The sequence below is a fragment of the Lynx rufus genome, unplaced genomic scaffold (genome assembly GCF_022079265.1).
Source record: "Lynx rufus isolate CCGP_SWC_20201006 ecotype Redwood Valley unplaced genomic scaffold, mLynRuf1.p SCAF_22, whole genome shotgun sequence".
In the NCBI taxonomy this organism is placed as follows: domain Eukaryota; kingdom Metazoa; phylum Chordata; class Mammalia; order Carnivora; family Felidae; genus Lynx; species Lynx rufus.
In genome coordinates this window covers 19,727,383-19,750,901 of record NW_025814837.1, presented here as the reverse complement: position 1 = coordinate 19,750,901, position 23,519 = coordinate 19,727,383, and the positions used below count along the sequence as shown (strand labels likewise).

Below are 23,519 nucleotides of genomic sequence, written 5' to 3'. Positions count from 1 at the left end.
AAGGTTTTGATGGTTTCCTGTCTCACATTTAGGTCCTTTATCCATTTTGAGTTTATTTTTGTATATGGTGTGAGAAAGTGGTCTAGTTTCAACCTTCTGCATGTTGCTGTCCAGTTCTCCCAGCACCATTTGTTAAAGAGGCTGTCTTTTTTCCATTGGATGTTCTTTCCTGCTTTGTCAAAGATGAGTTGGCCATACGTTTGTGGGTCTAGTTCTGGGGTTTCTATTCTATTCCATTGGTCTGTGTGTCTGTTTTTGTGCCAACCACATCTTCTTTATCCATTTATCAGCTGATGGACATCTGGGCTCTTTCCATAGTTTGGCTATTGTTGATAATGCTGCTATAAACCTCAGGGTGATGTACCCCTCCAAATCTGTATTTTTGTATCCTTTGGGTAAATACAAATGAATCTAAAAAGCATTGTGCTGAGTGAAAAAAAAACATATTCAGGAGACCTTATAGTATATGATTTTACTTATATGACATTCTGGAGAAGATAAAAATACAAGGACAAAAAAATACATTGGTGGTTACTAGGGCCTAGGGATGGAGAGAGGGGTTAACTACAAAAAAGAACAAGGGAACTTTTAGAGGTGATGAAAATATTTTATATATAATTTTCAAAATTCTTATGATGTGCACCTAAAAGGGTAAGTTTACTGTGAATCTGCTTTCTAAAAAGTAAAAATGAATAAATATGGTCTCTAAGACACTGTTTTCCAAATCTCCATTAGTGAGATACAACCCATCAGTGAGTTATGAACTCAATTTAACAGGTTGTGATTGGCATTTTAAAAGGTGCAATAGAACAAAATAGGAATATCAGAGTCTGTAAGCAGTAAAAGGAATATTGTTAATGAAGCATTTACTTCTGTTCCCCATATATGTATGTGATATAATTATTATTTATTTTATTTTTACAGTCTTGACATCTTTTATTTTTTTTACACTTATCATGCCATGAATTCATAGGGAATGGGTTCCAACAGCTCAGGCTCCTTTCCATTGGTTCTCACAAAGTGTGCTTCTCTGGGTGGGGCAGGCTGGAGCTTCAGTTGAACCCAAGTACCTTTCTCCTTGGCTTCCTTCTTTTTCTGATCATTTTCCTTCACACGCTTCAGGAAGCTGTCTCAGATCTTTGAATGCTTAATGTGCTCAATACGTACATTAATTCTCTTAGCAAGAATCTTGCCCTTAACTTGTTTGTTTACAACAATGCCAACAGCATGCTGGGTAACATTGTAGACTCTTCTAGTTTTGCCATGGTAACATTTGTGGGGCATTCCTTTTTGAACAGTGCCCATTCCCTTGATGTCCACAATATCACCTTTCTTGTAGATTCGCATGTATGTTGCCAAAGGAACAACTCCATGTTTTCTACAAGGCTTAGAGAACATATAGCGAGTAGCTCTCCTCTTTCCCTTTGTGTTGGTCATTTTGGTGAATTATTGGAAGGTGGCGGTTCCCCTGTATGTGATATAATTAAATATCAGGAAAAAGATATCATTGTCAGAGTGTTCTCTTTTTAAGTTTATTTATTTTGAGAAAGAGAGGATGGCAGCAGCAGAGAAAGAGGGAGAAAGAAAGAATCCCAAAAAGACTCCACACTGTCAGCTCAGAGCCCTAGTGGAGCTTGAACTCATGAAACACGAGATCATGACTTGAGCCAAAATTAAGAGTTAGACGTGGACACTTAACCCACTGAGCCACCCAGGTACCCCCATGGTCAGAGTATTTTTAACAGAGGGAATTTAACACAGGAAACTTGTTTCACAAATGATGAATAGGTAGAGAAGCCAAATAAGGGAAGATAAGACAACCCAGAGATCAGCAATGGCAGAAACCACATACCTTTCGACTGGAGGGATAAAGGGAAGTAGCAGTGTTGCTGGGTCCCAGAGTTGGGGTCATCCTGGAGAAGCTTAAATCGCAGGGGGACATTTTTGGCTGGAGCTGGAGCCACAGAGAAGAGCTAGTCACTGTCAAAGATGCACTGCAGGCAGAGAAAGATGGGGAGAATCATCCTGGCTTTCCCATTCCTCCCACCCTCCAGTGTCAGGGCAGGACTGCACATGAGTGGCACCCACCCAGAAGTCAGTTAACGTAACTTGGGAGCCGTGGAAATACAGCCTCTTGGGATCAGCATCCTTAAAACTTGGCAGAGGAAGAGCAAGGAATGGATTTGAGAACAAACAGTCCCAGGGTTGGCATAGCTGTGAAGTAAAACGCATTTCTGATCGAAGGTCAAATTCCAAAAGGTTTAAAAACCATTACTTTAGGGGACAAAGCTATTCTCTATGTTATTCTCTCTATATACAGGAAGAACAAAGTCACACTTTCGACCATTAGAGGATGCCAAATTTTGCCCTTTAGGATGTGTTTGAAAAGGCAGTTTGAATTAAAGAAGTTGGATTGTAAGACTAACCCACTTGTCTCCTTACTATCGGTGGAGTCATACCAAGATCTCTTAGCAAAGGTAAAACTCTTAGCAAATGTAGATGAAATTTAGGCTAGGAACAACAGAGCAGGAAGAAAGTACACAAGAGGCAAATGTGTAAGCAAAGTAATAGTGTGGAAGGAAAATAATAGCAGTTAAAAATCAATATGCTGAGTATCAAATGGCCTCTGTCAGCAGCTGTTTGTGTGACAGCTCTATAAAACTTCCTGGATCCACAAGGAGTAGCAGCCATAATTCATCAACACAACCTTATTCCTGACTCTGATGACTATTTAGTTATTCCCGTTCCAAAGTTTTGACCTTGAATTATTTGGGATTTCTGATCTCAAGAAATGACTCCTGGGGCGCCTGGGTGGCGCAGTCGGTTAAGCGTCCGACTTCAGCCAGGTCACGATCTCGCGGTCCGGGAGTTCGAGCCCCGCGTCGGGCTCTGGGCTGATGGCTCGGAGCCTGGAGCCTGTTTCCGATTCTGTGTCTCCCTCTCTCTCTGCCCCTCCCCCGTTCATGCTCTGTCTCTCTCTGTCCCAAAAATAAATAAAATAAACGTTGAAGAAATGACTCCTGAGGCTCCCTCATTGAGTCAAAACTAATGCTTGATTCCTTGTGTTTAAAAACACTCAGAGCCACTCTCCCCTCCAGCCATCCAAAATGTTGAATGGAAAGAAGGCTAAGGGGAAGTGGGTGGCCCCAGTCCCTGCTGTCATGAAGCAGCAGGAGGCTGAGAAGGTGGTCAATCCGTTGTTGGTGAAAAGGGCCAAGAATTTTGGCATCAGATAGGACATTGAGCCCAAAAGGGATCTCACCTGCTTTGTCAAATGCCGCCCCCCCCCCCACCTACATCCTGCTGCAGCAGCAAAGGCTGTTCTCTATAAATGTCTGAAAATTCCTCCTGCAATTAAGCAGGTCACCCAGCTTTGCACTGCCAAACAATTATTCAGCTCCTTATACTGGCCCACAAATACAGACCTCTGGTCAAAGCAAGAGAAGTAGAGACTGTTGGCTCAGGCTGAGAAGAAAGCTGCTGGCAAAAGGGGTGTCCCCACTAAGAGGCCTCCTGTCCTTCGAGCTGGGGTTTATATGTCACCACCTTGGTAGAAAACAAGAAGGCTCACCTGGTAGTGATTGCACATGATGTGGATCGCATTGAGCTGGTTGTCTTCCTGCATGCCCTGTGTTGTTAGATGGTGGTTACCTACTGAATTATCAGGCGGAAGGCCAGCCTGGAGTGTGTGGTCCACAGGAAGACCAGGAAGACCTGCACTACTGTCACCTTCACACACATTAACTCAGAAGACAAAGGAACTCTGGCTAAGCTGGTGGAAGCTATCAGGACCAATTACAATGACAGATATGATGACATACGCCATCACTGGGGAGGCAACATCCTGGGTCCAAAGTGGGTTGCTGGCATTACCAAGCTGGAAAAGCAAAGGCTAAAGAACTGGCCACCAAACTGGGCTAAGTGTACACTGTTGAATTTTCTGTACATAAAAGAAAATTGTTTGTTTTCACAAAAGAAAAAACAAAAAACATGCAGTGCCTACTTTTGGACTTTGCCATCTATATCAACCGTCAGGAACAATGTACTTCAATCTGTTTCTTTTCTGTCTAGTTTCCTTCAGTTATTTTATTTTTAAAGTTGTTTTAATGTTTATTTATTTTTGAGAGAGAGAGAGGCAGAGTATGAGTAGGGGAGGGGCAGAGAGAGAGAGGGAGAGAGAGAATCCCAAGCAGGTTTCACACTGTCAGCGCAGAGCCTGACACAGAGCTCGATCTTTCAAACCATGAGATTACAACCTGAGCTGAAATCAAGAGTCGGAGGCTTAATCTACTGAGCCACCCAGAAGCTCTGTCTCCTTAAGTTATTTTAAAATATGGTTCTAGGAATATTGTTTTAAATTCAACTACATCATTATTAAGAGTTCTTTTTCAAAGCATTTAATATTTGTTGAATGGAAGAATGGATGGATGTGCAGATGGATGAATGTAGGCAATGTGAGTGAGTCTCAATTCTAAGTTTCAGTCAGGCTTATGGGGAGTCCTCAAGCCAGTTTCCTGGTTCTGATTTGACTAGTAGTTTTGATTTAAATTAAATTAAATTTAATTTAATTTAATTTAATTTTTTAATTTTTTTATTTTTTTAGAGAGAGTGCAAGCACGGGAGGGGGCAGAGAGTGAGAGAGAGAAAGAGTATTTTAAACAGGCTCCACGCTCAGGTGGAGCCCCATGAGGAGGTCAATGCGTCCACCCTGGGATCATTACCTGAGCCAAAACCCAGAGCGACGCTCAACAGACAGCAACCCAGGCACCCCATTGACTTGTAATATAAAGACCACCAGAACACCACTGTGCTGCCATCTAGTGGTAGCATAACCTATATGTAAGAAAGGTAATTGCAGAAAAACAAGCTTGTATGCAAAACGAAGTATCACAATTCTTTTCCTGGTTCCAGCTGCTTGTGGCTCCTGATTTGGCTATCTTTGATAGTCATAGCACTTCACCTTGATGCTTAACACATGTACAAGGAACGCTCTCAGGATTATATAAATCGATGTCATCAGCTCAGGCACCATATGGTGGAGTAAGTCCTCCTTGATACAATAAATGCCAAAGGTCTCTATGTATTTTGACACAGTCAACAGGCTCATGGTTTTAAAAAATATGATAACAGCTGTTCTTAAGAGAAAGCATGATAATAATTTTATTGCTTCCATACTTCAATTTCAATTTGATGACCCTCTTTAAAAGATATACTTTTTTTTTTCTATACAAACACTAACATCTTAATTGGAAAAAAAAAAACAAAACACATTTATCCCAGAATATAACTACATAAGAATAAAATAAAATAGTTGCAAAGTTTAGGACACCATAAGTGTAAAATAAGGACTCCATTCTTGGGCATCCTGCAGCCTAGCCAAGTTGACACATAAAATCAACCATCACATGTGCCTTGGTGTGGACCTATTTTTATCCATGTACTGTGCTCTCAATGGACTCTTTTAATCTGTAGACTCATGTGCTCCAGTTCTGAGAAATTTTATTGATTTTTTATTTTGAACATTCTTATACATTTTCTTCTATTTCTGGATTCCTATTATTAGGATTTCACAATTTCTAGCTGGTCTCCCAATGTTTCTGTCTACTTTTACCATTTTTCATCTGCCTTTACCTTGCTCACTGGAAACTTTTCTTAATTTTTTCATTCAACCATTTAAAAAAATTTTTTTAATGTTTATTTTTTGGAAGAGAGACAGGGGTGAGTGGGGGAGGGACTGAGCGAGAGGGAGACATAGAATCCAGGCTCTGAGTCAGCACAGAGCCCGACATGGGCTTGGGCTCACGAACCTGAAGATCATGACCTGAGCCAAAGTCTGGCACTTAACCAACTGAGCCACCCAGGTGCCAATTTTTTCAGCCCCTTTATGGAGTTTTTATTTTTGCCATCATGTTTTTAGTTTCAAGAGATTTTCTTTTTCTTTTGAGGGACCTCTGCATCCTTTCAAAATAGTATCCTATTCTTGATTAATTGGCAATACCTTTTCTTATCTCTCTCAAAATATTAATGGCAGCATTTCTTTTAAAAAGTGTTCTTTTCTCTCATGTGGTTTGTTTCCTCCAAGTTGCTTTTTTTTCTGTTTATTTCTTTGGTTTCTGTCTTTCATACTGGAAACTTCCTTCGGATGTCTGGTTGTTTTCATTTCCTCAAGAGTAGGGAACTAAAAAAAGCTGCTTATAGGCTCCAAGAGGGGAGGGGAAAAGGGACATTCACAAAGGGGTAGTTGGGGACCACTACTGTCAGTATATTTAGATATGGTTTATTGGGCTGGCCAAATTCCTTAAAGGAAACTTTTCTGATCTCCTTTCATAAAAACAAGGTTGTCAGTTGCTGATTGGGAGAAGAGGCCAAGGTGTCTTGGGATCTGTGTTCAGTACTATATGCCCCACTTGCAATTATGCCTGATGTCAACTGTGCTAATCTCTCCCGAGAATAATCCCTTATGGTCTCACAAGGTCACCCTGACGGCCCAGCTTCAGAGTAGGCAGAAGACCTGGGGTCCAATTTCTTAGTAGACTCTCAACCAACTGTCCTTTTTATTCCACTTCTATGTCCTCTTCTTATTCCACTTCCCTACCTCCAGAGGTGCCAGAGGCTGCCACTACCTGAACCCATGGAGATCCTGCAGTGTAAATTGAGATGAATGTCAGCTTTCCTGACTTACTATTCTATTTTGCAGGGTTTGCTAAGCCATCTGTTTTGTAGCTTCAAAATCTTGCTTCTGTTGCCTCCTTTCTCTTTCCTCTTCATGGGGGGGGGGGGGGAGGAGGGGCAAGCCTTTATGCAAATCCCTTCACTGTTGTTTTAGTAGGGTTGTGAGAGGAGCAAGAAAAGGTAGATGCCTGTCTTTACCTGGAAGGCCTTTGGTGGGATCTTTGAAAATAATTTCTGTTTATGAAGCTTCTATTTATTTAAACATTCTTTAAATGTTTTTAAAGTAGAAAAGTTAAGATTTTTTTGTGGTCAAACATAATTAATTTGTGTATATTATTTCTTCCCTTGTTTCCAAAATTAAGAACTCTTTGTCCTATGTTAAGATTAGGTATTTACTTGGATCTGTCGTAAGTAAAATTGTCAAGTAACCATGGGTTTTTTTGCACCAGCTTCCAATCTTCTATTGGTGATGATGCCCTATCCCTCCTTCTGGAGTGTCCCCGATGCCTCTGAGAATCCCCATCATGCCCTCTGTTCACTAACATTCTCAGCCAAGACCCTTTCTTTTCTTCCATGGTGACTCCCTATGCTTAAGGCCTTCTCCAGTCCCATCCACCGCATTACAATATAACCTGTCCAGGGTCTTATTTCATTATGCTCTGTTCTTTCTTAGATAACTAAAGGTACAAGAACTGATTTAGAGGAATTTTACCTTCATTATTGATTTAATCCTTATGACAACCTAGTGTGGTAGATATTACTAGTCCCATTTCATAGATTAATAAATTGAGGCCTAGAGAGGTTAAACCTCTCTTATCCAGGGTCACTAGGCTGGTAAGTCAGAGAAGGTCTATAGTACAACAGCTTGTAACCACTGTATACATTCTCCCTATACTAGAAAATATTTACTGTGTTAACTCACATAATAAGACATTTAACAAATTTTAATGGCTATTTTTTAAGGCAGTACTTTACCCTAAATAGTGAGTCTGATAGTGAAAATTTCGAATACAACTGAAGTTTTAGGCAGCAGGGCCTTTTACCATTTAGGGTTACCTTTCTCCTCCCATCCATTCCCACAGAATGCAGCGTTGATTTGGCATTTTTAACACTGCAGCTAACGATCATAAAAATAAAGCCATTTAGGACCATGAAAAGCTCTGCAGGAGTTACGTTATAAACTATAGCACTCAGTTGAGAAAGACTAGCTTTTAAGCAGTGTATTTAGATATTTTGGCATGTTATTAGACACATACTTGAGCCCATTCTCCATTTCACCTCTGTATTTTCAATTCAAAGAAGGATTTTTATTCTTTGTGGAAACAAATGATATCAAAATCACAAGGCATCTTCTCTGATTATTTCCATCTAAGGTTATATAAACACCGTATTTATGATTTCATACACATTTTTTATCCTTACTGGGCTATGTTGGTTTCTAAGAATGAATAACAGAGTATTCTAGATCTTTTCCGGGGATTCAGTATTAGCCTTCCTGTAACCCAGAACACTCAGCTCTCCACCTGACATCAAGTTGATCAAATCCCCCAGTTTCATACAGAAACACACACATTAAAGGACTACTGTGTGCATTGTATGTGACATCAGAATAATAAGACAATGACTCTTCAGAGAACTCATGGTCTAGAGAAGAGAGACGTATAATATGCCATAAAAATGTAAGAAAAAATATTTTAATTTTTTTAAATGTTTATTTTTTGAGAGAGAGAAAGAGAGACAGAGAGAGGGAATAGTGGGGAGGGGCAAAGAGAGAGGGGGACAGAGGATCCCAACCAGGCTCTGTGCTGACAGCACAGAGCCGGATGTGGGGCTGAAACTCATGAACCTGTGAGAACAGAAGTCTGACCCTTAACCGACTGAGCCACCCAGGTCCCCCCACTTAAAAAAAAATTTTTTTTTTTGAGAGAGAGAGAGAGAATGAGTGGGGGAGGAATTTTATTATTTATTTATTTATTTATTTATTTATTTATTTATTTATAAGTAGGCTCCATGCCCAACATGGGGCTTGAACCTACGGCCCTCAGATGAAGAGTTGCATGCAACACTATTGAGCCAGCCAGGATCCCCAAGGAAAAAAATGTTTTTAATCCATTCCTGGGGTGCCTGGGTGGCTCAGTTGGTTAAGCATCCAACTTTGGCTCAGGTCATGATCTCACAGCTTGTAGGTTTGAGCCCTGTGTGGGGCTCTGTGCTGACAGTTCAGAGCCTGGATCCTGCTTGGGATTCTGTGTCTCCTCTCTCTGCCCCTCCCCCACTAGCACTCTGTCTCTGTCTCTCTCTCAAAACTAAACATTAAAAAAAATTTAAAAAATCAATTTCTGAATTTTATCTTTTACACTTCTAGACAAAGAAAGGAGGCTTCAGACTCTTTGCTTCCTTACCTCCCACCCCCATCAAAAAACCCCTGAGTCTTCTCTCAGTAAATGGCATCCAGGCAGATTTTCAGGCCCCAAACTTCTATTACTCTTAATGTCCACGTCTATACTCTTCTTGCTGCTCTAAATCCAACCTATCAGTAGGTACCGCCAGCTCTAACTCTGACATGCACTGAGCAGCTGACTGGTGTCCGTTCTGATGGCTGCTGCACTAATTTAAGCACTGCCGTTTCTCACTTGGACTCCTACAAATACTTCCCGAATGGACTCTGGTTTCCTTTCTTCCATTTTTGCTCCTTGACAATTTATCTTCACAGAGCAGACAGAAGCTCTTTTAAAAGTGACATCAGGGGCACCTGGGTGGCTCAGTTGGTTAAGTGTCAGACTCTTGATCTCAGTACAGGTCTGGATCTCACAGTGGTGAGTTCAAGCTCCAGCACTAGGCATGAAGACTGCTAACAAAAAAAAAAAAAAAAAAAAAAAAAAAAGCACATCAGCTTCTGTTTCAGTCATGGTGGAAACAGGGCCTGGATTCACCTTCTCCCATAACAAGAAACTGGACAAAATGTATTTAATACTTGCTTTCAGGCATTAGACAACTAGCAGCCCAGTCCTGTCAGCTCTGAGAGAGAGGAAACAATCAGGTGAACCCTGTGATTGTCCCAGGTTACCTGTATTAGTTTCTAGGCTTCGTGCAGACAAATCCCAGAGGTCTTACTGAACTGAACAGAGATGGCAGTTTGGGGAGGCCAAAGCAGTGAGAACTTGTGCAGCACCGGTTCTTGAAAAGACTTTACTTTCCATATCAAATGACCTTCGTCGCTATGTTGTCAGTCAGCTTTCAGTTTCAGTTCCCTTTATTTATCAATCATTACATCATTACCAAAGCATCTTAATTACTCCAGCTTTAAACAGTCCTACAATGAGGGGGCTTATGGCTTCCAGTTTTGTTCTTTCTTCAAGACAGTTACTCTAGGTCTTTTCTACTTCCAGAAAATGTTTAGAATCAGCTTGTCTATTTCTAGAAAAAAAAAAGCCTGTTAGGATTTTTATTGGAATTGTGTTGAACTTAAAGATCACTGTGGGGGGTGCCTGGGTGGCTTAGTAAGTTGAGTGTCTGACTTTCGCTCAGGTCATGAGTTTGGTTCATGGGTTCAAGCCCCACCGTGGGCTTTGCACTGACAGCAGGAGCCTGCTTCAGATTCTGTGTCTCCCTCGCTCTCTGCCCTCTCCCACTTGTGCACGTGCAAGCTGTCTCTCTCAAAAATAAATAAACATTAAAAAAAATAAAGATCATTTTGGAAATACTATTAATCTAATTATACCGTATCTTCTATTCCATGATCATGATATAACTTTCCATTTATTTAGATTTTCTTTAATATTTCTTATCAATATTTTGTATTTGTCACTGTAGAAGTCTTACACAATTTTTGTAAATTTAATTTTAAGTATTTTATTTTTTTTAATGTTTATTTATTTTTGAGAGAGAGAGAGAGAGAGCACAAGCAGGGGAGGGTCAGAGAGAGAAGGAGACACAGAACTCGAAGCAGGCTCCAGGCTCTGAGCTATCAGCACAGAGCCTGATGCAGGGCTCAAACTCACTAACTGCGAGTTCATGACCTGAGTCAAAGTCAGACATTCAACCAACTAAGACACCCAGGTGCCCCAGTAGTTTTTTTTTTTTTTTTAATGTTTATTTTTGAGAGAAAGTATGTGCACATGGGGAAGAGAACAGGGGGAGGGGCAGAGAGAGAGGGAAACAGAGGATCCAAAGCAGGCTCTGCACTGACAGCAGAGAGCCCCATGTGGGGCTTGAACTCACAAACCTGGAGATCAGGACCTGAGCTGAAGTTGAACCCTCAATTGACTGAGCCACCCAGGTGCCCCTTTAGCAGTTTATTTTTGGTGCTATTGTAAATGGTGTTTTAAAATTTCATCTTCTGATTATTTGCCAGTAAACAGAACTATGACTGATTTTTGTATATATTTAAAAAAAATTTTTAACGTTTATTCATTTTTGAGAGACAGAGAGAGAGAAACAGAGCATGAGTAGGGGAGGGGTAGAGAGAGAGGGAGACACAAAATCTGAAGCAGGCTCCAGGCTCTGAGCTGTCAGCACAGAGCCTGACATGGGGCTCGAACTCACAAACTGTGAAATCATGACCTGAGCCAAAGCCAGACGCTTAACTGACTGAGCCATCCAGGCACCCCGATTTTTGTATATTAAACTTCTATTTTATGACCTTTAAAATTCACATATTAAACCTACTAGTTCTTTGTACATTCATTTTGATGTTTCTGTATAAACCATCATATCATTTGTAAATAAACACAGTTTTATGTTTTCCTTTCTATTCTAATTCCATTGTGGCCAGGGAACATACTCTGTAAAATTTTAATATTTTTGAAATTTCATGAGACTTGTTTTATGGTTTATCATTTGGCCATGTCCAAGAATTTTCCAGATGTACTTTAAAAATGTTTTTCCATTGTCTTCTGGAATCTATTGTTTCTCATGAAATATCATTTCCATGATGAAATACCATCATATATCATTGCTCCTCTGTACGAAATGTTTTCCTCTGGATACTTCCAATATCTCTTTATTTTAGTTTTTGGTTGTTGGACTGCGATATACTTAGTTGTGCTTTTCTTGTATCTATCTTGCCTGGAATGTGTTGAGCTTCTTTGGTAGGTAAGTAAATTATTTCCACAAATTTGTGGAAATTTCAACTATTTTTTTCTCTCGCTCTTTTTTTGGTTCCATTCTCTTTCTCTTCTCATTCTGAGACTCAATTTGCACATCTGTTAGATCACTTAAAATGTCCCATTATTTGTTCATTATTTTTAATGTTCATTTGTTGTGTTCATTATTTATAATCTTGTATCCCTTCCATTTTCAGAATGTATAATTTCTTTTTTTATTTTTTATTTTTAAAAATTCATTTTATTTATTTTGAGAGAGAGAGAGTGTGTGTGTGTGTGTGTGCGTGCACAAGCTGGGGAGGAGCAGAGAGAAGGAGAGAGAGAATCCAAGAAGGCTCTGAGCTGTTAGTGGTCTCTTGAACTATGAGATCATGACCTGAGCTGAGATCAAGAGTCAGACGCTCAACTGACTAAGCCACCCAGGTATGCCCACAATATATGATTCCTAATAATCTTTCTTCATGTTTGCTGACTATACTGATATTGAGAATTGCCTTCCAGGCCACCAGCTACCAGAAACATAATTGAGTGAGGGCCCAAGTTGTTATATTGTGAAATCCATGACTGTTTGTGCTTAGGCCACAAGTTCTCATGGGCTGCTCCTGGTCAAACACTAAGGAATCCTCTGATGGCTCATGTTGGCCTGAGGACTCCTTGTTGGCATTCCTGAACTTTCCTTAGACTACATGACACCTAATGTTCCTTCCTCCTCTCCTTTACTCCAGGTCAGACTTGAACTGTGATATGATGGCTATCACAGCCTCCCCCAGTCCCTTTTCCATTTTCTGTAAGAAGCATTTCCCTGAACGCATTCTTAATGTCTGCTTTTAGGGAGTACCTGGAATAACACAGGTAAAATCAGGAGTGTTCTGAGAAAGCAGGATGGAAAGATGAGGATTTGAGACTGTCTTGCCTACTACCTGGCAGGCCAACAGGATGGAACAAGGAAAGTCTCTGGCAGAAGGCTGCAGCTCAACTGCTGAAGGTTTTACTGGTGGTGAACTAGGAAAGTATATCTGTGGAAAGCAATGTTGTTAAAGGTAAGATAATACAAACATACATCCAGACTGTGTTCTGAAAACTATTGATGCGTTTGCATCAAGGGTATACTTGCCATAAATGAGTGTGGCAGGGAACAAAGGCAAACTTGCTCCTGGGAAACACAGACCCTTCTGGTGGCAGACTTTAGCTCAAGGATTCTCCATTGCCCTCTCCAAACCTTCCATAGACTGCACAGACAGTCCATCCAGCAAACCTTCCTTTCCTCTCTCCTTCACTTGGAATCAGACTTACATCCCAGTCTGATGGCTCTCTGGCTTTTTCCAGCAACCTCCCTATATTCTCTCCCAAATGCTTCCTGTAACACAACACTTGCATGTTTAATCCCTTCTTGGTGTCTACTTCTGAAAAGGGCCAGGTTAACACATTGGCCCTTTCTTCTGCTATCTCCAATAACTGTTAAGCCCAACCAATGAGTGTTTTCATTTCATAAATTATACTTTCCAGTTATTGAATATATGTTTGGCTCTTTTTCATAGTTTCTATTTGTCTGTTGACATTCCCCATCTATTAGTCATTATTCCAGTACTTTTCATCAATTTCCTAACAGATTAAAAAAGACCAATTTCTTATCTAGACAAACTTAAAAAATTTTTTTTTAATGAAGTTGAATGTTTTATTATTAAACTATTTATCTTCCTGCAAGGCTGTTGCTTCACCATATAAAAATAGCACCAGCAAGCACAATATATTACAAAATTAAGATAGTATTGTTCTTGATCTGACCTGAGACATCAGGTTACATAGTAATGAAGTCTTTCATTCATGCCAGTTTAGGTAGAGTTCCTATTTCTTGCTGAAGGAGCCCTGATTCATATAGTTAATAAATATAACATGTATTCATTTGTTACTACAATAGTATTTGTATAGCTAGGCCACAAAAGGCCTAGAATATTGATCCTTTCAGTGAATTACATTTTGATCTTGAAGAAATTGTATCTCTTCTTTCTAATATATTTTAGACAAATCCAACTCCAAATTACTTTTTTCCACTAAGCGTTAATGGTGCCTTTTATTTTTAAATTTTTTAACGTTTATTTATTTTTGAGACAGAGAGAGACAGAGCATGAACGGGGGAGGGGCAGAGAGAGAGGGAGACACAGAATCAGAAGCAGGCTCCAGGCTCTGAGCCATCAGCTCAGGGCCCGACGCGGGGCTCGAACTCACGGACCGCGAGATCGTGACCTGAGCTGAAGTTGGACGCTTAATAGACTGAGCCACCCAGGCGCCCCAATGGTGCCTTTTCTATTCATGCTCCTGTTTTATGTTATATACCCTTCCTGAGTAATCTTTTTCACTGCCATTATTTCAGCAACTCCCTCTATGCTGGTAAAACTAATGTCACATGTTTTGCTTAGTCCTCACCTTAGAACATTAAGAACCAGATACTCAATTGCCTTTTGGCATGAACATATCATTATTTCCCATGTACCTCAATGTTAACTTGTCAAAATGAACTTAATCACCTTTCTCACTAACCATGCTTTCTTATAACTTAACAATATTAATTAATGAACATAGAATCTACATGATCGCTAAAAGGTGATATCCTTGACTTTTGCCCTTTACCTTTACGTAAAACCAAGCCGTCAAGTCCAGTTATTGACTGGACTAAAGTCTCCAAATTGTTTATTAAATCTATCTTCTCTTTACTACTACCATCATCTACTTTAGTAACATCCAATTTTAGTCTCAACCTCTCCCCAAGACACTCCCCACTTATGCCACAGCTCTATTCAAATTGCAAGGCTATCTCTAAGGTGGCTTCCTATTACATAGAAATTACAAACTCTTCTTTTTTAAAAATTTTTTTTTAAATATGAAATTTATTGTCAAATTGGTTTCCATACAACACCCAGCGCTCATCCCAACAGGTGACCTCCTCAATGCCCATCTTCCACCCTCCTCTCCCTCCCAACCTCCATCAGCCTTCAGTTTATTCTCAGTTTTTAAGAGTCTCTTATGGTTTGGCTCTCTCCCACTCTAACTTTTTTTTTTCCTTCCCCTCCCCCATGGGTTTCTGTTAAGTTTCTCAGGATCCACATAAGAGTGAAAACATATGGTATCTGTCTTTCTCTGTATGGCTTATTTCACTTAGCATAACACTCTCCAGTTCCATCCACGTTGCTACAAATGGCCACATTCCATTCTTTCTCATTGCCAAGTAGTATTCCATTGTGTATATAAACCACATCTTCTTTATCCATTCGTCAGTTGATGGACATTTAGGCTCTTTCCATAATTTGGCTATTGTTGAAAGTGCTGCTATAAACCAAGTGCCCCTATGCATCAGCACTCCTGTATCCCTTGGGTAAATTCCTAGCAGTGCTATTGCTGGGTCACAGGGTAGATCTATTTTTAATTTTTTTGAGGAACCTCCACACTGTTTTCCAGAGTAGCTGCACCAGTTTGCATTCCCACCAACAGTGCAAGAGGGTTCCCGTTTCTCCACATCCTCTCCAACATCTGTAGTCTCCTGATTTGTTCATTTTATCCACCCTGACCAGTGTGAGGACAAACTCTTCTTGATCTCAGCTTTGCCTCCCTCTCCTATTTCCCTTCCAGATACTTAGTGTCCCCTGATTTACACTGGAGCCATTGAACTTGTTCCACAATATTATTCTGTAACTTGATTTTCTACCTTGACTCATGCTGCTGTCTCTTTTGAACTCTTCCCATGCTTGTCACCTGTAACTTTTCCCCTTTCCTTACATATTAGTTCAGGCAAGAACTACTTCAGGATACTACTCCTGAATTTCTGAAACCACACTAGAGACTCTAGACTCTCATAAATGATGCACCTATTTTTGATTATTATTATTATAATTATCACAGTGATCCTTTTCATTTGTCTCCCTCTCATTCATTTTTATGCTGCATTCACTATCTTGTAGGCAGGGTAAAATGATGAAAGTATAGGTATACCTTAGAGATATTGCTGGTTTGGTTCTAGACTACCACAATAAAGCAAAAAAAAAAAATCACAGTACAGTGATTCATATGAATTTTTTGGTTTCCCAATACATATAAAAGTTATATTTAGCTTATACTACAGTCTATTAAGTGTGCAATAGCGTCATGTCTAAAAAATGTATATAGCTGAATCAAACAATACTCTGTTGTTAAAAAGTGCTAGCCATCATCTGAGCTTTCAGGGAGCCATAATCTTTCTGCTGTGGAGGGTTTTGCCTCCATGTTGATGGCTACTGTGATTAGCATCTGTTGAAGTCTGGAGTGGCTGTGGCAAAATCCTAACACAACAATGAAGTTTGCCACATTGGGTGATTCTTCATAACTGATTTCTCTGTAGCATGCAATGCTGTTTGATAGCATATTGCTCACAGTAGAACTTCTTTAAAAATTGTAGCCAATCTTCTCAGACTCTTCCACTGCTTTATTAACTATGTTTATGGGATATTCTAAATGCTTTGTTGTCATTTCAACAATCTTCATAGCATCTTCACCAGGAGTAGATTCCTTCCCCCAAAACCAATTTCTTTGCTCATCCATAAGAAGCAACTTCTCATCCACTGAAATTTTATCATGAAATTGCAGCAATTCAGTCACATTTTCAGGCTCCACTTCTAATTCTAGTTACCTTGCTATTTCCACCACATCTGCAGTGACTTCCTCCACTGAAGTCTTGAACCCCTCTAACTCATCCATGAAGGTTGGAATCAACTTCTTCCAAACTCCTAGTAATGTTGATATTTTGGCCTTTTCCCATGAATCATGAATGTTCTTAATGGAATCTAGAATGGTGAATCCATTCCAGAAGGTTTTGCACTAACTTTGCCCAGATTCATCAGAGGAATCACTGTCTATGGCAGCTATGGTCTTCTGAAATGTGTTTTTGTAAATTATAAGACTTGAAAGTCAAAATTACTGCTTGATCCCCAGGCTACAGAATGGATGTTGTGTTAGCAGGCATGAAAATCACATTCATCTCATGGTACATCTCCATAAAAGCTCTTGGGTGACCAGGTGCATTGTCAGTGAGCAGCAATATTTTGAAAGGAATCTTTTCTTCTCAGCGACTGTCTCAACAGTGGCCTTAAAATATCCAGTAAACCATGTTGTAAACAGACATGCTGTCATCCAGGCTTTATTGTTCCATTTATAGAACACAGGCAGAATAGATTTTGCATAATTCGTAAGGGCCCTGGATTTTCAGAAGCGCAAAGGAGCATTGGCTTTAACTTAAAGTCACCAGCTGGAGTAGCCCCTAACAGGAGAGTCAGCTTGTCCTCTGAAACTTTGAAGTCAGGTATTACTTCTCCTCTCTAGCTGTGAAAGCCCTAGTCAGCGTCTTCCAATAGAAGGCCGTTTTTCTACATTGAAAACCTGTTGTTTAGTGTAATCACCTTCAGTAAGGCTCTAGCTAGCTTTCTGCAGCTTCTACATCAGCACCTGCTGCTTCCCCTTGCACTTGGATGTTATGGAGGTGGCTTCTTTCCTTAAACCTCAGGAACCAACCTCTGCTAGCTTCACACTTTTCTTCTGCAGTTTCCTCACCTCTCTCAGCCTTCCCAGAATTGAAGAGAGTTAGGGCCTTGCTCTGGATTAGGCTTTGGTTTAAGGGAATGTTGCAGCTGGTTTGATCTTCTATCTAGACCGCTCAAACTTTCTCCATATCAGCAATAGAAGTGTTTCACTTTCTTATCACTGGTGTGTTCACTGGATTAGCGCTTTCAATTTCCTTCAAGAACTTTTCCTTTCCATTGATAACATGGCTTACTGTTTGGTGAAAGAGCCCTCACTTTTGGTCTATCTTTGCTTTCAACATGCCTTCCTCACTAAGCTTAATCATTTCTAGCTCTTGATTTAAAGTATGAGACATGTGGCTCTTCATTTCTCTTGAACATTTAGAGACCATTGTAGATTATTAGTTGGCTCTTGTGTCTCAGGGAATATTGTTGTGTCTTAGGGAATAGGAAGTCCTGAGGACAGGGATAGACATGGGAAATTACAGGTAGGTTAAGCACTCAGAGCATACACAATGTTTGTCAATTAAGTTCTATGTCTTATATGGGTGTGGTTCGGGATGCCCTAAAACAGTTACAATGGTAACATCAAAGATAATTGATCACAGATCACCATAATAAATATAATAATAATGAAAAAGTTTGAAATATTATGGGAATTATCAAAATGTGACACAGAGACAGAGAGTGAGCAACTACTGTTAGAAAAATGGCGCTGATAGATTTGTGTGACAGTGTGCCTATATAGTCAGTTGCAGATACTTCCATTGAACACTAGATGTCACTCTGATCTTTCATTTGAAAAAATAATACCATGCTGTTTCTACCTCTAAAATGAAATTTTTAAAAAAAGTTTTTTTAAATTTTTTTTATTTATTTCGAGACAGAGAGCAAGCAGGGTAGGGACAGAGAGAGAGGGGAAAGAGAGAATCTCAAGGAAGCTCTGCACTGTCAATGCAGAGCCCTATGAGGGGCTCAAACTCACAAACTGTATGACCTGAGCCAAAATCAAGAGTTGGACACTTAACTGACTGAGTCACCCAGGTACCCCTAAAGTCAATTTTTAAAAATTATCTTTTGCCTGGTTAAATCTTCGGGTTAAAAAATGCTGTCAACCTGAAATTTTCTTTTAACCAAATTTTTAGACTTACGCAGATTCAGAATGTTAAAGTGTCAAAACAAAAGCTAATTAATTTTTACAAAATCTGCTGAACAATTTCTTATGAGTTAGCTTAGCATGGCCTGCCCAGCAAGTATTTGCTGACTATCAAAAGAAATGTATTAATTTTGAAAAGCATGTAATTAATTTTATCTTTGAAAGCATGGAACCTGGAAAAGGGTTGAAAAAATGTTTAAGGCTTTTTTTTCTAAACTTCACAAAAGGTAAACTCTCACCTTTTACAATAAGAATAGTAAATATTTTATGATTTATTGTGATTATCTGCAGAAACTTCAAATATTCAATAATTTAAAAGAGGTCTGAAATATACCAAAATGATACTGTCTCAGGGAAAACATTTAGAACATGCTTTAAAAAGCAAAGTGTTAATAATGGATCAATTTTCTAAAAAGTCTTTAAAAATATTTCTTATACAGAGGAAGACTCACATTATATTAACTTCTATTTTCTTACCAGCTTTGTATATGACTCTAGTCCCATCTAATTATGCTAACCTAAAATTTGGTGGTCATTCTTGATTTTTTTTTTCCTTTTCTCCCATCTTCTATATGCAAATCTTTGACAAAGTCTTTCGATTCTGACTCCAAAATGTGTCTCTAATCTATTACTTCTCTGTCTCCTCTGCCACCACCCTGGTTTCACGCCACTGGCTGTCACCAATAGGCAGCTTTTTTTCTTCTCTCTGCCCAAGCTGCTAGGCCACTAGGAGCCCTCAACTCTGTAGGGGAAAAAGACCAACTCCATTTTATTGATTTTTAAAAAATGTTTTATTTATTTTTTGAAAGAGAGAGCAAGCACGTGGGCAGGTGCAAGTGGGGGAGGAGCAGAAAGAGATCGGGGGACAGAGAGGATCCTGAAGCGGGCCCTACACTGATAGCAGTAAGACGGATGCAGGGCTCACTCACCAACCGTGAGATCACGACCTGAGGACCTGAGCGGAAGTCCAAAGCTCAACTGACTGAGACGCCCCAGGGGCCTCCGCAACTCCATTTTAAATGTATTCTACATAGAGCCCTTAAGGAGCAACCTCAGGTAGAACATCCTGCAAAGTTGAACTGATCTAAAGAAGTTCACATATGGGGTGGCTGGGTGGCTCAGTGGGTTAAGCATCTGGCTCTTGATTCTGGCTGCGGTCATGATGTCACAATTGTGAGATCGAGTCCCACGTTGGGCTCCACACTGGGCGTGGAGCCTGCTTAAGGTTCTGTCTCTCCCTCTCCTTCTGCCTCTCTCCCTCAAGCACGCATGCAGGCACACTTTCTCAAAAACAAAAACAAAACAAAACAAAACAAAATGTTTACATACCAAAAAGAACTATGACACACTGTGATCTCAGGAACATCACATAGCCATCCAAATCAGTGCTTCAAGGAAAGATAATTCAACATTGCTATCTCTCTGTTATAGAAGATGTTACTGACAATGTTCTTCTCTTTGTTGGTTTCTAAATGATCAGAACTGCCAAAATGGGGTTATTTGTATTAGTGAAAGAACAGTGAGTCTTGAAAGTATTTCTCTTGTGGCAATAATCCTTTTTGTTGTACTGTGAATGTAGCTTCTGCAAATAATTGAAACTTTTATCTTATTTTAATGAAACAGTTTAGTCTCTTTGTAATTCATTTTGTTGGAGAACATCTAACAAGCCTCTCCTTTATAGTGATTGACATAGAAACAGCCACATTTTATTCCTTTCCTTAAAGAGGGGTAATTTCTCACATAAACTTTACTGGGTACATTATAGGGTAGACCACTCTATTAAATTTTCCTGGAAATTTATTTTTAGCTTGATTTATCAGATCAACCTTCAGCCTGCAGCTAAATAACATTTGTATTTCACTGCCTGATCCAGCAGATAGACTGAGAATCATATTTTAAGGGACTGGAATGAAGTATTCCTATCATCTTCAGTTTTCCTTTATCTCTCAGAGCTTCTGATTCTAGTTATTTCTCACTATGTTCTTTGATTTAACATCTTCCTTCATTCTCTGTTTAGCACAGAGGAGGAACATTAAACACATATACTATCTGAAAGTAATATTTAAGCATCATGGTTAATGTGTAAGGGTTTTATTTCCAAATTTAAATTAATTTGTTTTCTAATATTTGTGTAAAACTATAAAGGAACCAAAAAGCTTTTATTCTTACTCCAAATTTTTTTGCCCAACATTGGATAGAGGAGAGACGGGACAACTGTCTGGACTATAGTAGCCTACATTATAAACAGGAATCTGCCTTAGATATTTCCTCCCGATCTTAATATGTTCTTCATTATATTGGTTACCATATATTGAATATATTCTCTTTGTCAGTTGCTGAATTGGGTACTTTCTGTGTTTTCTCATTAACTGATTTAGTCTTTGCATCAACCCTATGAGGTAGGTGTTACTATCCTGTTTCACAGTTGAGAGACTTGAGGTCAGTAATGTTAAGTAACTACCTAAAAGCGCAGAGCCAGTATGTCATTGTACAGGTATTAACCCAGTTTTTTTTCTGGACCCAAAGTATGTATGTATGTTTGTTTTTAATCTATTTTATGCCTTTTCCCCCAAATATTTTTTTTTAATTTTTTTTAACATTTATTTGTTTTTTTGAGACAGAGAGAGACAGAGCATGAACAGGGGAGGGTCAGAGAGAGGGAGACACAGAATCTGAAACAGGCTCCAGGCTCTGAGCTGTCAGCACAGAGCCCGACGCGGGGCTCGAACTCACGGACTGTGAGATCATGACCTGAGCCGAAGTCGGCCACTTAACCGACTGGGCCACCCAGGCACCCCGCCCCCAAATATTTTCAAGTAGATACTCTCATGAAAAACTCACAAGCTTCAAGTGTTGGGAGAGTTCAAATCTTTGGCATTTTCTGTCCCTTTCAATAAGGTGAAAAAGAAACATGCAACAAAACATGGAGGACTTATGTGGACAATTTTAGAAAGCACTCACTAGATTGTTTTTAAAATACAAAAACAAGGGGCACCTGGGTGGCTCAGTCAGTTAAACAGCCAATTTTAGCTCAGGTCATGATCTTGTGATTTGTGGGTTTGAGCCCCATGTCAGGGTCTGTGCTGACAGCTCAGAGACTGGAGCCTGCTTCATATTCTGTGTCTCCCTCTCTCTCTGCCTCTCCCCTGCTCGCACTCTGTCTCTCTGTCTCTCAAAAATGCATAGACATTAAAATTTTTTTTTAAACAAAAGTAAGAAACACATACAAAGCATCTCTCAAAATTAATCTGAGAAACTAAGTACCTTTTTTTAGTAATAAAAAAAAATACCCACTATTTACATTCTGTGTCCACAGTAATTGATATAAGAGCTGCAATCTGGTAGAGAATTTGATTTTTATAGTGGGATATGGAAGAGTCCTGTAGATCTCTAAGAGCCTAACAAGACTCAAGTGCTGTTAATCCTCTACTCAGACTACCAGAGAAAACTATGAAAGTTTAAGCTTTGGGAGTAGCAACTCAGGATCCCAACATGACTAAATGCCAAAGGACAGATGACGACATGTGAGGTAAATGGACCATATGTTAGGCCCAAAGAGGTACTACACTGATGGATGATCAGGTCAGTTTATGACTATAGCTATTATCATTATATATATATATATTTAATCTCATATATATGTAATTAGCAATAGTTAATTCATTATTATACTTGCAGGGCTTTCCTCTTATATTCTGTTATTTTCCAGGAGGTTTGCTTTATTTATTTAAGAAATGTTGGTTATTAAAGTTTCACTGAAGACTGAAATATTGTCCATTTAACTTGTGGCCAGAATTATCACTATGCATAACTTCATTTTTTATAAACTTAGCTTTGATCATAAAATATATCTTTTCTTCCTCACTGTATTAGCTGTGATATTTAGTCCCAACCAAAACAAAACAAAATAAAACATACTTGGAAACTAGGTACCATACAAATTAAAGGGAAATTAATTTTGTCCTGACTATAAGACAACTTAAATTTAAATTTCACAGATAAGATGTGAAGAACTTCTAATAATAGCAAAGAAAAAGGAAAAAAAACATATAAAACTATAGGCCTTTAAGAAAGACCTGCTTAGATGATTAGATGATTTTAGAGGAAAAAAATGTATAGGGTTAAAAATAATAGTTGGAACATTATTAAAGCTATTGAGTGAGGATTTAGGTTTCCCTTCCTTCTCCCACCAAGCACAGCAGTGCTATTAAGGGAAGTAACACCTATTTAAAGGATGTTAAGAAAGTAAAATTTTGTTTTGTTTCACACCACTAGTCTAACATTGTAGCTTGAGGTTGGTCAGATGACACCTTTTTTAATTATGGTGGCAGATGCTGGTCTGTATAGAGTCCCAAGAGAATTCCAGGCTCTGAGCTTGAAGTATTGGTTTCTCTTTGATATGGAAGCCTGGAGAACCCTCCCCCTTTCCTGAAACCTTTATTTTACCATTCCCCTTCCAAAACTCAGGTTCTGCAAAAACCCATTAAACTTTTTGTTTATTCTCTTTTAAAATCCATCTTCTTCCTGCTAATTTCCTGAGGCGAGAGTGCGGACAGGGATTCTGGCAACATCTGAAGAGAATAGAAATAAAATAGTGTTTGGTTCTATAATGGTGAGTAAACATTAGAGCTAAATTATTGACAGTTTTTATAACTAGGTCATTATGACTTATCACTAAATTTGTTGTCTATTTCAAATTCTCCATCATATGAATGTCTGTATTCTTTTTTTTTTTTAACATTTTTTTAACGTTTATTTATTTTTGAGACAGAGAGAGAGCATGAATGGGGGAGGGTCAGAGAGAGAGGGAAACACAGAATCTTAGGCAGGCTCCAGGCTCTGAGCTGTCAGCACAGAGCCCGACGCGGGGCTCGAACTCACGGACCGCGAGATCATGACCTGAGCCAAAGTCAGATGCTTAACCGACTGAGCCACCCAGGCGCCCCTGAATGTCTGTATTCTTGAAGTTCATCAGCATCTCACACAGAGCCCAGGAAACAAGAACAAAATGCCCATTGAATTCAGATGCCTTATAGTGCATTA

General features: G+C 39.3%; 1 pseudogene; it reads right to left on the bottom strand.

Moving 5' to 3' along the window:
* Positions 1-951: 951 nt before the first annotated feature.
* Positions 952-1,468, bottom strand: LOC124517609 (60S ribosomal protein L21-like; annotated as a pseudogene).
* Positions 1,469-23,519: the final 22,051 nt, after the last annotated feature.